The sequence below is a fragment of the Scomber japonicus genome, chromosome 14 (genome assembly GCF_027409825.1).
Source record: "Scomber japonicus isolate fScoJap1 chromosome 14, fScoJap1.pri, whole genome shotgun sequence".
NCBI lineage: Eukaryota > Metazoa > Chordata > Actinopteri > Scombriformes > Scombridae > Scomber > Scomber japonicus.
This window is the reverse complement of record NC_070591.1, coordinates 9,046,911-9,064,807: the sequence shown is the minus strand read 5'-3', so window position 1 is coordinate 9,064,807 and position 17,897 is coordinate 9,046,911. Positions and strand designations below refer to the sequence as shown.

Below are 17,897 nucleotides of genomic sequence, written 5' to 3'. Positions count from 1 at the left end.
AACAGCTCAGCATTAAAGTTTATCTACAGATGTTTAATATTTTATCATCAGAATTTGAGCTTTGCATAACATTAAGTACAAAATGCAAAGCTTGATATCAAATGACGCACAGTGGACATAAATCAAACTAAACTTGCACTAATTAACCTACATTTAGCCCTTTTTTTCTCCCTGCTGTGTAATGGAGTCATGGCTCAGTGTGCCTACCCCTCCAAAAAAAAGAGAAAAAAAAGCCCTGATGTTAATAGAGCGGAGCGGTGATGAAGTCGTGAGCTGTGTGCGGAGAAGACGACCATATAAAGAAATCGATCACGAGATGATGTCAGCTTGAGTTTAAAGTAGAAAAAAACCGTTGCAAACAGAGCGTTGAGAGCAAGGTGGTTTTTGCTAACAGGGATTACTGATACACACATTTACCTCATTATTTCAAACTTTGTCTACATTCAATATAAACATCTGTCATTAGAAATATGTCTGAAAATAAATACAAAGTGTAATAGTTTCCCTTTAAATATATCATGTGACTGCCAAAAGTGAAGACTGGTTATGTAAGTTCATGTAAACACACTGACTGACGGCTAAGCACACAGAGGCACGGTGAGAATAAAAAGACTAAATGTTAATGTTTTAGCACACGAGGAACGTTCAAGACAGAAGACAGGCGCTGACCCTACATGTAGAGAAAATATGTGAGGAATTGCTACTTTTTAACCAGACGGCCCAGACAAAGTCCTCAAGACGTCTTTCCCACCACAGAAACAAACGGGTGGTCTAATAGCTGTTTTCAGGGATTTTCATGAGCTTGCAGACATTTGTGCTCGTACATGTAATCCTTCCTCCTCAGGCTTATGTTTGAGCTTCTCATACTCATACTGTAAACACGCCGCTTGGACGTCCGCCGTGCTCCAGATCCACCGAGCTGAGCCGTCTCAATGTACGACCCCCGGCACCACGGTTCTCTGCAGTTTCCTGTGAAGCACGTCTTTAAAAAGGCACTGCCGCCATTACTCGGAAGTGTGTGTGTATATAATAGCCGATAACACTAACATTACCGGTGGAGGACGAGGTTAACTCTAAAAGTCACGGTCACGTCTTGTATCTGGCGTTCAGATCTAAGCTTAAATACTGCGACGTCTCTCTCAAGTTCAAGCTCAGACTAATTTGTGATAACTTCTCTTTCTCTCACATTAAATTTTATGGGCTGGGAAGTAGAAAATAAAAACAGGAGGTCTGCAGAGGCCCTTTTTGGTACTTTCGCAGACTTTGAAACCTTACTCAAGAGTGTTGGAAGACTACTATGTGTCAGAGTTGCCCCACTTGTGATTCAAATCAAAACAGGATGCATTTTAATGTTCAGAGCAAACAGCGTGAAAGCCAAATGCAGAAGGGAAAAAAACAACAACAAAAAAAAAAACCATTAGTGCGGTACACACCATTCCTGTAAACTCCCATGTACAGTTTGTTTTTTTAAGCCTGAGCGCACACCAACTATGAATACAGAGCCAGTCATAAGTTACGACACACCTTCTAGTTCACTTTAATGAGAAGAAGTGTGGGTCCAAACTCTTTACTGGTGCTTTATTTTTTAAGCTAACACTACGGCCCTGCTGTCTACACACTGTAAAAAAATAATGATTAATAATAAAAAGTGAGGGCTCATAAAACAGGCGGGGTTGGCACCATACGAGCACCGAATGCCTGTAGGGTTGGTGTTTTTGGTGCACATTTCAAAACAACTATAATCTTTAGCTTGTGTGTCAAAGTTGCTCTTGTGGAAAGCTCCATTTAATACACACGGCTGGGTTTTTGTTAATCATTAATCCACGGGTTGTGCAGGTTTAGATAGGGGGGAGGGGGAGGGGGAGGGGGGGGTGGGTCTGCAGAACAAAGACATATCACCTCTCAGCGCTGTAACGTACTGACTGAAATTAGAGATTACCCAAAGAAAGCATGAGCAAGAAGAGTTAATCAGCTGTTGAATGTGTGTATGGTTTCTGGATGTCCTCAGTGACACTGATCTCATTATGACCTGTGTGTGCACTCTGCTTTTCTCCTCCTTTCTTACTCCTGTTTCATTCAAAAAAAAAAAAAAAAAAAAAGAAGAAAGAAAGAAAGTACCTCTTCACTTTGACAGTCTGTTTAAAATTTCCCATTTTTCCTTCCTGGTTTCTATTCTTCAATTTTTATTTAAAATAACATGTAGTGGAGCTGCTTTAACTCTTTTTTAAATAGCTTTTTAATGCTAATGATTGAAGAAGACACCTAAGAATCCCCTCCATCTTTAAACACACTTTATTAACAATGTTTTAAACCTTAAAGGGGAAATGATCTCATGCAGTTTATTAAGTTATAGTCATATTTATTTTTCAATTGACTTAACAGAGCAATATTTGCATGTAAAAATAAGCATTTTAACTTTTGTACTACCACAAAGAATTAGAGCTTGAGGTTTCCTTACATTTGAAATCATTTCTGGGTCTTTATAACTATCAAGTATAAACGTGTCAGACACACACAACCATTTTTTAACGAGAAGTGAGATTCAGGTTTAAGGTCACGTTGAATGGCTTTTCTGTTTAGCAGCCGCCGAAAACAAAACTAATGAAGCTGCACTGATTAGCGCAACCTGCTTTTCTGTTAGACAAACTCCAATGCCAACGCTCAGTATTAGTGAGGCGTTTCATTTCCAGTCACTGTATGCAAAAAGGTCATAAAAGTGTGAAAGTACACATCCAACACAGACCGATTAATATCTGTGTGTGGAGTAACATTTGTGGTTCACTCATCGTGAGCACAGAGCAATAAACCTTTATCTCCCATAGTAAGTAATGTGAATGAAGTCACCAGGTCACAAAATGTGAAGCTGATTCATGTTTATAGTGCTGACTACTGGGCGTGTGTTTCAGTGAGTGTGTGTGTGTGAGAGAGATAACAAATGAGAAGGCATGTCTCATCAGGGGTCAGATGCATAATAAAACTGTATATTCATGATGTAAGCTGAGTGCACACATTTTTAAAAATCAGCTTTATGAAACAGTGTGTACACATATTTATTTATTTTTTTATAAATCTATAGGTCATTGTGGAACTGGAGCTTCAGTTTTACTCCTATATTATTCATAAGTAGATGGAAATGGGGAAAGGGGGGGCTGCAGAGGCAGAGGTGTGCTGCTATCTCAGCCAGCAGCCAAGTTCACAAGACTAAGCTAAACCAGCTACATAGAGACAGCTTTAGCCTGATTAGCTTCACCAGTGTGCTAAGTAGGTGGAAATATCTCTGTTATGTTGAACAAGTGTTTGGATTAATTACTTTTATTGGCTTTTTACATGTGAAGGTTTTATTGCACTTTCAGTAACAAATGGCAACCTGGTTTACTGTCTCCACCTCTCTGCTAGTATGAACATAAATGACAGTAGACACTCTGAGCATAGTTTGGTTTTCTGTTAATTTGGCTTAGACGCTGTGAACCCCCCCCCCCCCCCCAAAAAAAAAACACACACACCTGGACGCTACACTTAAGTGTTATAATGGTTGGGAAAAGTAGTAGATTTTTTTGCTTGAATAACAACTAATCGATTTATATTTGCAGCACTGAAGACAATTGTTGTCCGTCACCCTGATCAAGAATAGACATTTTACCATTCTTTGAAGATTATGTTACATCTTAAAGTCCTTTATCTCTTTTACCTTGAAGGCATTTATCTGTGTTTTAACTTTTAATTGCTGCACGGCTTATTTCACTCCTACGCATTATGTGAAACACTCTAAATTGCCTTTGTGAAAAACCTGCCCCGCCTATATATTCGTCTCAGTCCTGTGATGCAATTTGGTGCACGCGTAGTCCGTTCTCCACCCGTGTAGCTTACTAATACTCGAGATATTTTCGAGAACTACTTGACCTGTGTCAGAAAAGCACAAGAGGATGTTACGGCATGAGGGAATGTGGGCCTAATGGCAACATGGTGTGAACAGAGAGTGCCATAAATAGCCCGTGGGCTGCAATCAGGTAAAGTGTTGTCTGAGCTGGAGTGTGCACACCAAATATCTACAGTCAACACGAGTATTCGCACTGAGCTAAAAGGCATGACCTAATCTTTTACTGTTAGCCACACACCCATGGGCTTGACTGATGGTTTGTGGTTTTTATAAACTGCTGTTTGTGGTATCCTTATTAGTCAGCAAACTACAAAAGAAATGGCAGAGGTTAAGATGTTGTCAGTAATTTTTGCTCTAAATGTCTACGTAAAGTGCAAATTAATACCAGACCACTCTTGAGTTTGATGCCTTTTAGGACTAAAATCCATAGAGGGGCTAACATTAATACTATGTAAGCGACACAGCTACAATTAATACAATTGCTAATGGATGTGTTAGGTTTACAGTAGGCGTGCATCATTAGCTTTTAAAATAGTCAACAGTATTGGCAGTGCTGAGGTGGGGGTGGGGGTTAAATTAAATTCTGCTTTGGTCCCATGAAACCTTTGGCCGGCCCTGACAATCGATTACCTTAAAAGAAATCTGCACTTAAAATCTGACACTGAAAATGGAGAATGTTATTTGTAGAAAGACTACATTTCTACTCCCTCACCATCATAATTTATTAGATACATTTTGCTAATTGTTTGAAGGTTGTTTATTGATCCCTGTGGAGGCCAGGTTAGCTATGACTCAGTGTACATGCATCTTATTTTTCTCACACTGCATTAACACCACAAAAAGGCCTAAACCAGAGTCTATTTAGGGCCAGCCAAAATGAACACACCAGAGTCATACCATCTTACACAAAAATAAAATCAAGGTTAAACTCTGTTCCACCTCACAACATAAAAAGCAACATTAAAGTGACATTTAGACCTACATTAGCCCAGTGCGACAAAAATACAGCCCTCTAATTTATATCTCTCTTAACAGTAAATACTGTAAAGAGGGGTATTTTAGGCTGTGCACTGACACAAAGAGCTTTAAAAAAGAAAAGAAAAAAGAAAAGAAAAGAAAGTATACAAGTAACAGTAGCATCATATTCACAGTAATTTGTTTATGCAACTTGAGAACAAGGATCACAGTTAATACCATGCCAGAGGGAATAAGGATGGAAATAAACAGCTAAATAAAAATCTTTTAAAGGTTTAAGAGGTGGAGACATGTATTGTATTGGGAATTTTGTTTTTATTTTGGCGGGAAAATTTGGATCTATGAATATAGAATTTGGACAAAATTATAAGAAAATTTGTCAAATAAATAAAATAAAATACTACATGCTGCATTACTGTATTTTTCCCTAAGTAAATTGAAGTGTGGGGGTAGATATGATCGGAATAACCGTACAGTATGTGATCAAGATGCTTTGACACAGAGAGCTCCGGCAAAACACAGGATCAACGTGACGTTATCCATCAAGGCGCTGCTGCGTTGGCCGCTCACATACTGTACGTGCAAGCTCACATTCCTGCTGGATTATTTTGTAATGTGGACACTGTGTTTCTGTACCGTGTGTTTACCTCGCAATTGTTGCTATGAAAGATAAAATGGTTGCCACCTCGATAACTTTCCAGAGTTGTAAAAATCAGTCAGCGCAGTGTTTTCATATCTGATAAAGACTTTAAGGATAAAAGTGTAGCTCTAACTGGACTTCTTGGGTGGTATTTCATTTTCTCACTGATACTTTAAACAACACACACACACACACACACATTTATATTATTTTAAGGCCGGACTATTTTCTGTGTAGTCTACTTCCTATATTAGCATATATGGACATACAGTACCAGTATATAGTTTGGACACACCTTCTTATCTCCTTTAATGAAGAAACTCTTGACTGGTACTGTCAACTGTGAGGTGCACACTCATCCAGTATAAATGTTCTTACTTGGATTACTGCGCTGAAACGATGGAGGGATAAAGGGAAGTCTACATGACCCCCCCCCCCCCCTCCACACACACACACTTAAAATAGAAAGGAATTTCTTATTATCAACATATACTTGTCACTCAAACTTGGCACGCTAAGGTCAACTGTCAGCATGGTGAGATCTGGTCACTCACACTCAACGTAATCTAAACTGAAAGATGTGTGTGTGTGAGTGTGTGTGAGTGTGTGTGTGTGTCGCCGCCCATAACGATGCTCAGTTAATGCATTATATAAACACGCTGAGTTTAAACCTAACACATGACTCATAGTGTGACCTGATGAGGGAAGACACTGTGTGCATATGTAAGGCTGCTAAATTAAATCATGTACTTTATCTTGCCGTGTGAAAACATTTCCAAGATTTAGAAGTGTGGAGTGGTGGGTCAAAAAAAAAAAAAAGTCAAGATTATTTTATAAATATGTACGTGTTCTCATTATTTCATCTTATCTCTTATGTCAGTGATTGACAAAAAAGCATGATCATTAAAAAAAGGCAATCAGATCATCTATCTAGGACAATCTATATTGGATCTGTGGGACAAAGTGCCGATGATTGCTCAACCTTAAATCACTTCTGTTAGTACACTGCGTACACCATGTACTTACTTGTGTCAAGCACAGATTTCGACAGGTTAGCGTTGTCTCAAATCAAACACTGCCTTTACGCACTCTTACCAGAAACGACGATTAGCTAGTGCCAAGTCATCACAGACTGCTAAATTAACCCAATAAACCAACTGATGTTCACAGTAGTTACAGCATCCTTGGCCACCATTCCCAGGTTGAAAAGTGGCCCCTCCCCTTCTGCTACGGAGCCAAGATGAGTGTGAGAAGTATCCATAGTTCCACGCACAACTTTTTGACTGTTTTGAGTGCATCATCCAGGTAATCATAGTGCACTGCATTTTTCCATACTTTTCAATGTGAACGCACTTATGCACTCAAAATATTAAGGGTAAGTACAGAAGTACGCAATTTAAGACGGCAGCAGACTGTGGTAAATTTAATTGTATAAATAACTCATTTTGTGTACTTTTTGGGATGATGATGCAACTACCAAGAAGAGAAAAAAAAGACTTCTGGCTTCTCTCCTGGTGGACATTGAATTTCGACATTTATTAATTTTATGCATTAAAAAGACAGACTGACATAAAGCATGCACAACAGCTGTGGTTGAGGTTTTGTGCAGTCTAGCAGTGGAAAATAGAAAATTGCAGCTAATGACAGCAGTTATTACTGGAAGGCAAATAGATGAGGATTTTTTCCCCCCTTCTAAACCAGAGAAACACAGTCTCAGAGTATTACAGAGTACATCCTCTCACAAAGATCAGTCCACAAGAAAACATCAAACTGATAGCCAGTAAGATAGGATGAGGCAGTCTAGGAAATGTGTGCCAGTTAGGGAAAAGGGACACACAGACAGAGCGGCTGTGTTTACAGTAATAATGCAACTAATGCTAATGCAGTGAGGAAGGCAACAGTCTCATTAAGCTGTTTATGTGATGGAGTATTTGGACTCAGCCCAGGGATAAAAATCGAATGAAAGAATTTCTTGATTTTAAGCAGTGAAAAAAACAGACCGCTGTTTTTCTGTTTAGCTCTCCAGTAAAACATTCAGTGCTTCTTTGGTTTTTCTGATATTCTGAAAAATGTAGACTTACCATGTAACCTAGCACACTTCCCTTCTTCTGTCATGACACTGAGCTGCACTGACCGTTCAAAACATCACCCTGAAATCAGTGAAATGTCTAATAGGGTTTAGCTTGTGACTATCAAAGTAAATAAAATGAAGTACCTCATATTGTGCTTCATCTCAATTAAGAGCAAAATCACATGAAGATAATCACGTTATAATTTTCCATGTGCGTTAAGTGCATGTGGGTCATTAGGTAAAGAAGAGGCCAGAGCTTTGGATAACCTCACATTACCTCTCTTTTCTTTTTTTGTGCAACTGCTTAAAGAAACAGCCCTGCTAATACTGTAAAAGTAGAGCCACTCACTATCTAACAACTAAGGCACGGACCTTGGATTATATACAAGAGAAAAGACAAATTGAGTCTTCAGCAGACATGAAAGGAAAGGGACAAAAATTGTAAAAAAGTTGGATTATGCTTTTAAAAGAAAATAACAAGATCAGAAAGTCAGATTATTTCTGTGCAAACATCACAGAACTGGACTATCCGGCCTTACGTCTCTGGTTATGAAACATAAACCAAATAAGTATGTTACTACATATCCTGAGGGACAGTGGGCAGGAAGAAGGAGTCAAGCAGAGAAAGAGGGAGGGTGCATACGATGTTGAGAAGTGTAGCTACAAATAGATAAATGACGTGTTGAACTTACTTCTTTCTCAATGTGTTTCTGTGAATCAATGAATCTAGTATAACCTCTGATTTCTATAAATGTTCTTGTGTTATATCAATCTTTTTTTTAGGTTACTCTGAGACACTGTGTGTTGGGTGTAAAATTGTCTGGTGGCGAGCTAGTTCTTCGAAGGCTTTGTTATCTCCTTGTGTGTCCCGGTGCGTAGCGACAGCTCACAACTCTCCAAAGTCCAAACAAGCGTATCCTGTTGCAGAAGCACTGAAACCTGCCTCATTAACCAAACTGCCAAACAGTTAACAGAAACAAAGCACGAAACCCCAACAACCTCCAAGGGACCGGCGTCCGCAACATATTTTTGCTGTCACATGGCACGTTTCCACTACGAGAACTTGACAACCTGTATCCTGCTGCTCCCCATAACAGGAACTATTACAAATCTGTAAGGCTGTGGCGCTAGACTCAGCCTCGTGCTTCCGATGTGTTTCACAAACCAGAACATTTTGGATATGTGCTATCATCAAAAAGGCAACACGGGGACAAACATGGTCATTTTTATGCACAGTTTGGTGGGAAACATAACATAATAAATAAGCAGCTCCAATACTGATTTTCTTTCACATTTACACTGTGTAGCTTTTAAACATCAGTACCATTAAAGTTAACAGGAGGGTCCCACCAATATTTAAGGCTGACAGAATGGAGCGGAAAAGACCACCAGACCAGCTCCAGTCCAGTTAGGGCTGCAACCAATAAGTACTTTTTAATCTGTTGATTACTTTTGGTTTTACAATGTCAGAAAATTATGTAAAAACCAGTCGGAGGTAAAAACAGTTAAAACGTCTCGATATAAGTCCTTTTAATTCCAGATAATGATACATATCACAATATAGCACATTTCCTGTTAATTCAATGGATAATGGAGTAATGCAGCATGTTCTCCAGGCAACTGCATTGGTTTACTTTGGGTGCTTCGGCATCCTCCCACAGACCAAAATTAATGCCCGTAGGTGTAAATGTCAGTGTGACTGGTTGGTTTCACAATATGTCGGCCCTGAGATGGACTGTCTGGCGACCTGTCGAGTGTGAACCCCACCTCACGCCCAATGTCAGCTGGGATTGGCTGATTAGCCCAGACTGTGACTAGAGGATAAGCAGTATAGAAAATGAATGAATCAATTAATAAAACCGCCTCTGGTCCGTGCTTTCCGAGCATGTGTGGAGGGGATGCCCCGCTCTCACTGAACCTCAGAAAGTGGAGCAGTTCAACCATGCACTATGCCAAAATGCCACAGCAACTCCCACAGTGAGTGAAATAAAACTAGTGCATTTCCTGTCTACTCATTCTGTGAGTCTGCTGGGAAGCAAATGGACAATGATCAAGAAGTGAAAGTAAATTTGGACTCAACAGACACAAAAGTATTAAAAAGTGAGAGACAAGCAATCAGTGATAATATGTCTCTCAAAGTAAGATGACACATGCCGGTGACGAGTCTTCCTGAGCACACACTGGAACTGAAAGTAACAATCACTATTAGGTTCGGCTGCTCAGTAGCCACTTTTATACATAGTTCCCCTGAAAAAGGTACAAGAAAACCAACCTAAAACCACCTGAGCAACAGTTTCACCTGCTGAGGACCAGACTGAGAGCAAAAAGCCTATGAAACAAGCAAGAAGGAGGCTGCAGTACAGTCCTCGCAGAGCATCTGTGTATCGGTGTGTGTTGGATTTCAGGTTGTCAGTGACCACCAGAGTATTTGCCACCAAATATTTTTAAAAAAGAGAGGGAAAAGAGGGAGGTGAATCAGTGAATCTAGTTTAACCTCTGATTTCTATAAATTTTCTTGTGTTATATCAGTCTAGTTTTAGGTTACTCTGAGGCATAGTGGATGCAAAGAGACAATGTTACCATCCTGAATGGCAACTAGCAGATTGTCAGACTACAAAAATAAGCCGTGTAGCTGTGGTGTTTCCAGTTTAACAGCAGATTGCAGGCGGCAGGTATGTTTGTGTGCTCTGAAAGGTTTTACAGTGTGGATATAAAGCTACAAAGCTGACAGACTGTTAGCCTAGCATGCTGACCATATGCAAACTTATGGATTAGATATGTTCGCAGGCATCTGGAGATAGAAACAGGAGGGGAGCAGGGGGAGTTAACAGATAATTAGAACAGTTATGATTAAAATTAAACTAGTTCCCTTTCAAATCAAACAATCCAAGATATGAGTGGAAAAGCATTGTTTTGACCAAGTCTTGTTTAAGCAATCGTTTCCCCCATTGGTTTCCATTCATGAAATTTATCTGGCAGAGACCTGAATCTTTCTCAACATAGCTAATGAATCCAAAATGAAACAAACATCTGTACTGGATCAACTACAGCATCACGCTCTTGAAAGAGACATTTTGTAGACACAGCTAGAGGAGGTGGAGCAAGGAATGCATATCTCCTTCGTTGCAATTACCTTCCAGATAAACGATTGTTTTTTTACGAGAAAAGTTGTAATTACCAAAAGTGTCTGTTTGTGAAAATGACCGGCACAAACAGAAGGTGTGAGCAGATGCTAGTTATTTAGCGTAAACATGCAAAACCATTAGTACGGTCCTTTAAGCTTTTTTAGATTATGTTCACTTTTATAATAACTTACTTTCCCCTAAAATTTGGGGACCATGTCTAAAAAGAAACAGTCAATTTAAAAGCTGAGAGCAAAACACTTAGATCTCAAGGTCACCATTTCAAATCCAATGTGCTCCAGTACTCAATCACTTAGATACATGTTCTTCCTATTGCCATTAATGCCTTTAAAAAGAGTTTAAACCCACTGATGTATTTGCAGCAGTCAGGAGCTACAGCTGACTGCAACATAATGGACTAGCACTTTAAACTCTTTTTAATGTTTCAGGAAACAGTGGGAGTGAAGTACATTCATGGCAGCAGCTTATTCTGACTAGGGCGGATATAATAAATATAATTTGGGTTGGTTGTTTGGCGATAAAGAAACCTGCCCTCTAAAGAAGTTTGAATGACATTTGGTTGGACAAAGAATTTCTGTTTTATTTTGTGTCTCATATCTCTATCTATAAAATTGATACTATAGACCTGGTGATCATAGCAGTTAAAATGAGCAGTCATTCATAAATTCTGTGTCTTCGTTGGGTGTTTAAAAAAAACAATTGTTGCCAGAACAAAGGTAACCTAAAAGGGGAAATAGTGGATATCGTGTGATGACAAAAAAGGAAGTGGGGACATAAGACACTACTCAGCATTGCTTAAAATAATGGTTTTGCCATGAATTAGCATTGTACTTTCTGCAAAAAGAAAAAAAAAACAAGTATGTGAACTAACTTCTGGTATGCTAGGCAGTTACTCAGTGTTGAGCCTGTGTCCCAAATCAATCACTTGTTCTTTCACTCATTCACTAATCTCTACATAACAGACAATCAATAACTTACTCAATAGTGAGCAGTAAACTGAGACTTACTAATCATCAGTCACCACATCCAGAATTTGGACACTCAAATAAGATGCACTGTGGAGTAAATAAGGAGTGATGTAAGACAGTGTAAGGGCGCACTCACATTAGGCAATCGTACCGTGCCCAAGCACGTTTGCCCCCTAAAGTCCGGATTATTTGGCTAGTGTGAGTGCAAGTGTACCGTGCTTGAGTACGGTACACTTCCCTGGCACGGTACGCTTGGAAGAGGTGTGCTTGAGCACGGTACACTTAGTCACTCATGCGCACTAGGGATTAATATTTTTCCCGAAAATAAGACATTTTAAATCCCGGTAAAATAAGCCAATTTTCTCAGTCAATGAAAATCAACGATTTTTAAAAGGCAACATTAGCTGAGCCCTGGTAATATGGGTTCCCAATCTGAGTTTATTGTCTGTGACTGTGACCCTAATAAAAGTAATATTTTACAAATCTGCGTTGTATAAACTAATAAAATTGGTGACTTCTAAGTCATTCAGTTAAACTAAGTCTATTCCTGCGAGTGTGAATGATCACTCAAAGTGATCGAACGTTCTTACTTTTACTGGAGTTACTGTAGTACTGCATTCTACACATGCATGACTCAGAAGAACATGCTTGTACTTTTTAAATCATAGTGCGTTGATTGGCTATGTTGTGTTTTACTGGTGCACAGCACACAAACACACACCTGTGCATGTTTTATGAGAGTAAACTGTCTGCCTATGTTTTTGCGCAACGTACGTGTCGGAGGAAACCGTGCTTGAGTACACTTGGGTTTGAGGTCATGTGAGTGCGGGCCAGCGGGGGACATTCGTGCTTCGTGCATGGTATGGAACAACTGGCCCTAGTGTGAGTGCATCCTAAGTGTCAAATACATGACCTACAAAGCATTGAATAAAAGACTGTTAATATTTGGATGATTAGGCATCTTCTCAGGATCTGTGTAGACTCCTGTCTGAACAAACTGTCTGATTGTTTGAAAAGTTCAAACGCTCAAGAAAACTGTGAGCCAAACTCTGTGTCTAAAAGGCTCACGTTGTACTTTCATACATATGGAAACTGAACAGGGGCCACTGTGGTTTATTGAGCACTTAGCACATGCAGTGGAACTATTTCTTGACAGACGACAGCTGTGCTCAGTGTCTGCAGGCAGCATCTCATTAGTGCCGTCCTCATATTTAAGCTGTCGATTCTTACGCTGGGACATTGGTGACCAGTCACTGCTGCAATGAATGTACAGAGATTACATTTACATTGATGTTTTCATCTAGTTAAGAGAACAACAAAAGATGAACTCCTCTTTTTTTGTAAACATCTTGTCAATTCTGAGACAAAGTGGAGGTCTGTGAGCCACAACCTGCAACAAAAGGTTCAGGCTGATGCTCCTCCTGGCTGGCAGTCAGCTGGTGTAGCAGCAGCCAAATGGGAGTTTTTCAGCTCAGGTTGCACAATAATGTTCGCTAAATGTGAGTCAATAAGATGAATGTCATCATTTCTTTTGCTGACACAAGGAGAAAGATAGTGGTGGCATGATTTTCAAGAAATTTTGCGTCAACATACAAATAAATTAGCTGATGGAAACCCTGACGACTCCTGAGTGTTTATTTGGCTGCAACTGTTTCCTCTGCTCATGTTACTGCTAAATCTGACTGTCTTATCTGTTTACCAAGGCTAGTTAGCAGAGTTAACAAGGGGATGCTCTTTGTTTTATCACAGTCTTTCCGTCTGCTCAGCTGCTCAGTTTGTTTCTGTGTTGTTCCATATCATAAACATCCACACAATGCCTGTCTTGTTTGCAGACTCGTTAGGCGAGCTTGATTTAATTTGGGAGTTATAAGGAGCTCAGGCTGGTCTGGTTTCACTGCTGGAAAAGTTGCATGCAATGAAAGCTGGTACTAATAGGGACTGTGGGACAGGCTATCTAAAAAGAGGACAAGGCAAGATTTCTGTAACATGAATGACTACAGTATGGTTATAGTACAGATTTAATGGGATGTCACCAGAATTAGCTGCACCCCTGGGCATCAGCAGGTCTCCCATGTGGGATGTGCTGAAATTAGTGACCTTGAAGAAGTGAGAAGAAGTCTATTAGTGAGCTGGATCTTTAAAATCAGAGGCAATCGCTAGAGCCTTAAGCCAAAAGTGCAGAGCTTTATTCATTTAATTTAATCAATTACAAGTTAGACCTTTGAATGCTCATTGAAATAAGGTGTACTGATAGATTCTGGTCAAAATGAGTATCACTTATTTTCTTCCATGTTTCTTAAGGATACCATTTCATAAACAAAAAAACTGATAGGAGCATTACCTACTAGGTAACCATATTTTCATGACAATGTTCGTGGAAACCATATTTTCCTATGCAAATGTTTCTTTGTCAGCATTAACTATGCGATTAATTTACATCAATATACTGCCCTTCTCCACCCGTGGAGTTTGTCTGAGACAGCTGTGGGAGAAATTAGGTGTGTTTACTTTCATGCAGTGACTCTCACTACAAATATATAAATAAAAAAATCACACATATTGATCTGATGAATAATCAGCCTGTGTGTTCTTGAACATGTTGATGTTATAGGGAAAAACTCCATGCCTTATGCAGATGATTTATTACTCACTGCTATTCCTCTCTGCCTTCCTAGAAACTGTTAGTCAGCTGCTATCAGGAGTGTCTGGACTCATAATGAGGAACAGTTCATTAGGTTATAGATGAATACAGAGGGGGATTAAAGAATGGGTAGGGAAAATGTCTTTTAAAAAAAGGGGCACAGACTTGATTGAATCAACAGGTGAATGCACATTATGTGACGGTCAAAGTGTCCTTGAGCTGGAAACTGGAGCTCAACCCGGGTTGCTGACTGCTGCTGAGCTGGAGGAGATCAGCAAATGTCTCTACAAATGATGAGGGGTACAAATGATTGGCTATTCATGCAGAGTGATGGTTGTTTCTGAATAAAAAGGAGGCTCAGTTAGTCCATTTGGGAATCTATGTCAGAGGTGTATATACACAAAGTGACCTAAAAATTCTGCAATGCTGCAACGGCTGCTATCATCTTTGATCATGAAATGAAACAAAACTTAATATCTGTTCCTCTAAAATAGCAACTTGATAGCGCAACTGAGAAGCTAATTGGATCTTCTGAAAACATGCCGTTAAAATCTCTTCCTCTAGCCGTCACACACACACACACACACACACACACACACACACACACACACACACACACACACAGTGGTCATTTTAACTTCCTCTAATGCAACTAACCACGAGACATATGTACGTACATGCTGTTCTGTACTGGGCTACTATGCATACCATGCATAGATGCAGCGCAGGGGCGAGACAAGACTCACAGGAGAATAAAGAAGAGACTTGAAATCTGGTGTGCAGAACAGAAAGCTAGAGATGCTACAAAATATGAATCCAAGATCATGTATCCATATGCGAGTGTGAACCTTAAATCAATCCAAAATTTAAAAAGGGTCATTTGGTAAAGAGCAATTATTGTGGCAGGGTGCAGGTAAATGGACAGTACTTATATAGAGCTTTTCCAGTCTTTTGACCACTCAAAGTGCTTTTACACTACATGTCACATTCATGGCAGGGGTTACCACCATCAGGAGAAAACTAACCATACATACACAATCACACACCATTGGCACAGTAACGGGAGGTTACTTGGGGGTTAAGTAAGGACAGATCGACAGGAAGACCTTCCGATTGGTGGACGCCCGCTCTAGCTGCTGAGCCACACCTCACTCTATAGGGGTTATCTTTCCTGCTAATTGGCAGCACTAACGTGTCATGCCTCAAAGTCTTATCATGTCTTCTGTGGCATTCTGTGTTTGTGCCATTTTTTCAAAATAGTGCACATCCTGCTAGCTATCTAAAACCACACCCTGCACGCTTCTGCAAAACATCAATTGAGTATTGCTGCAAAAATGAAAGAGTATTGTGGTTCATAAAATTGTTACATTATATTTTTGCCTTATTGCTGACCCCTAGTTAAAAGTCAAGTTAGGCTTTTCAGTCGGCAGTGTTTGAGGGAGGAGCCGTTTCACTGTGGTTACATCCTAAAGCACGTATATAACGTTAGCGCTTGGATGCTTCACTGTGGAGACTGACACTCAAAAGTTTCATTTTCTTGCCTCTCTTACTCATCTTCACTTTCCATTCACTCTTTACAGATCAGCTCCATGTGTTCAGTAGTCAAGTGCACCGCATGAAAGGAGTGAACACATAGACAAACAAAGGCCGTTATGTACTTTCCCTCACTGCTTTTTTATCTTTTATCTTAACAAGTACACTTCTACAGATCACTCTGCACTGTCTCAGTACTTGACACAACAGTTTTAATATCAAGGTCATCCATTAGCTGATATGTTACTATCATCAACACTGTTCTTTCCAGCCTGTTTATTCCTGGAGAAACCCTACATTAAGTTACTGATCCAGTATGTGCTTAGCTTAATATTTTGCATATTTGTGTACTATATCAACATTAGATAACTAAAGGAAAATAACCATCTACAAAACGGGAGCTTAACTGTTGTACCATATTATGTATACAATGAATAAATCTCTAAAATTATGGGGGGAAAAAGGAGTTATTTACATTTTTTGGCTGCTGGGCCAGTGAAAATATACAAAAGGGCCAGTATAATTGATCTACTGGCCAAGTGGGCCACTGGGGAAACTGTAAGGACTCAGCATATGTAGGGTTATTATTTGGATTATGATCATTAAGGATATGAATATAACGTTTAAAAAAAGGGCTTAGCTATATATCTTCATTTGGCTCTCTTTCCCTCCATGATGTTGACTAGACTATCATAGTTGAGCCCCATTTTATCCAGTAAGAGAGAAACTGCGCCTACCAGAGTGTGGTTTGGACTTTTCCATGTAAACATAGCATGGGACTCAGAGCTGACACACACACACACACACACACACACACACACACACACACACACACACACACACACACACACACACACACACACACACACACACATCTGTATCTGCTGCAAACCCTGGAAAATGTTGCTCATGTGATTAAAAACTTTTTATCTTGGAGAGCACATATGGCATCAGAGAGAAATGAAGAGGAAGGAGGAGTAAGAAGAGAGGAGAAAGAAAAAACATCAAGTCCTCAAAAGTTTAAGGTTTAAAATGTTGACAATCAGAAATCAGGCAATCAGGTTCAATTTATCTCCTTTAAATATTAGATTATAGCCTACTATTGATGTTTGTGTTTGTGTCTCCAACGTTACAGAGACACTTATCACTGAGTGTGGTATAAACCTAATGTTTAAACTGACCTTTTACAAGCTGAAAATAACTATTCCCATTACGGATTCATCTACTTGACATTTTTCAAGTACTTCATCAAGCGTTTAGTGTACAACGAAGTCAAAACCTGGTTGAGTAATGTTGTTAAAATGCGTATTTTACCACCCAAAACTTAACGATATTCAGCTTATATTAGTATAAAACAGATACATGGATGTTTCTAGGTTTTATTCAGTACTCTTACATTGGCTACAAGTCTATAAATGGATGTAAAACACTAACAGAAGTGAACCTACTTCAAGCTACTGTTGCCATAAAAACACAACGTGCTTGTAACATATGAGTTTTAATGTTTTACTTTGTTTCCTAGTTTATATAAGCTTTCTATAATGAATATACCGGAGCTTAGTTACTATAATTACACATGTCTGTTATTTAAAGCGGGTTGTTTTCATAAGAGGTTGTTTTTCTAACACACACAGAGCGAGATACACACACAGACTGACACACACCCATGCTAAAAGTGAACCTACCTTTTTACACAGCAGGTTAGCTCACTCCTCGGAGCTGTTTGATGGTCGTCGATAATAAGAAAAAAAACACACGTAACGTCCTCTTGACAGAAACTGCTCCTGGGTGAGTAAATGTACTCGGTTGCTTTGAAGCCTCCCTGCCTGCTTTTAGCCCCAAGTGAGTCCAGGAACAGCGGAAAAGTTAAATAAATCCATGTGTCTTTTTCTTTTTTTTTTTTAATGTCGGCGTCTGAACGTCGTGAGTTGAGTTGAGTTTGCTCTGTGCAGACGACTGAAACACTGAGTTGTACGCAGAGGGGCTGTCTCTATTTTTCTAACCCGGAGGAGTCGCTGCCTTTCAAAGAGGCGGAGCAAGGTGGGCTCT

At 39.6% G+C, this 17,897-nt stretch overlaps 1 protein-coding gene across 1 annotated transcript in view; it reads right to left on the bottom strand.

Moving 5' to 3' along the window:
* b3gnt2b (UDP-GlcNAc:betaGal beta-1,3-N-acetylglucosaminyltransferase 2b) overlaps positions 1 to 17,595 on the bottom strand; it is a 28,400-nt gene extending 10,805 nt beyond the window's left edge. The window contains exon 1 of the mRNA XM_053332888.1: positions 17,534 to 17,595. The gene's annotated coding sequence lies outside the window, so the exon portion shown is untranslated. The remainder of the gene's footprint in view (positions 1 to 17,533) is intronic.
* Positions 17,596 to 17,897: the final 302 nt, after the last annotated feature.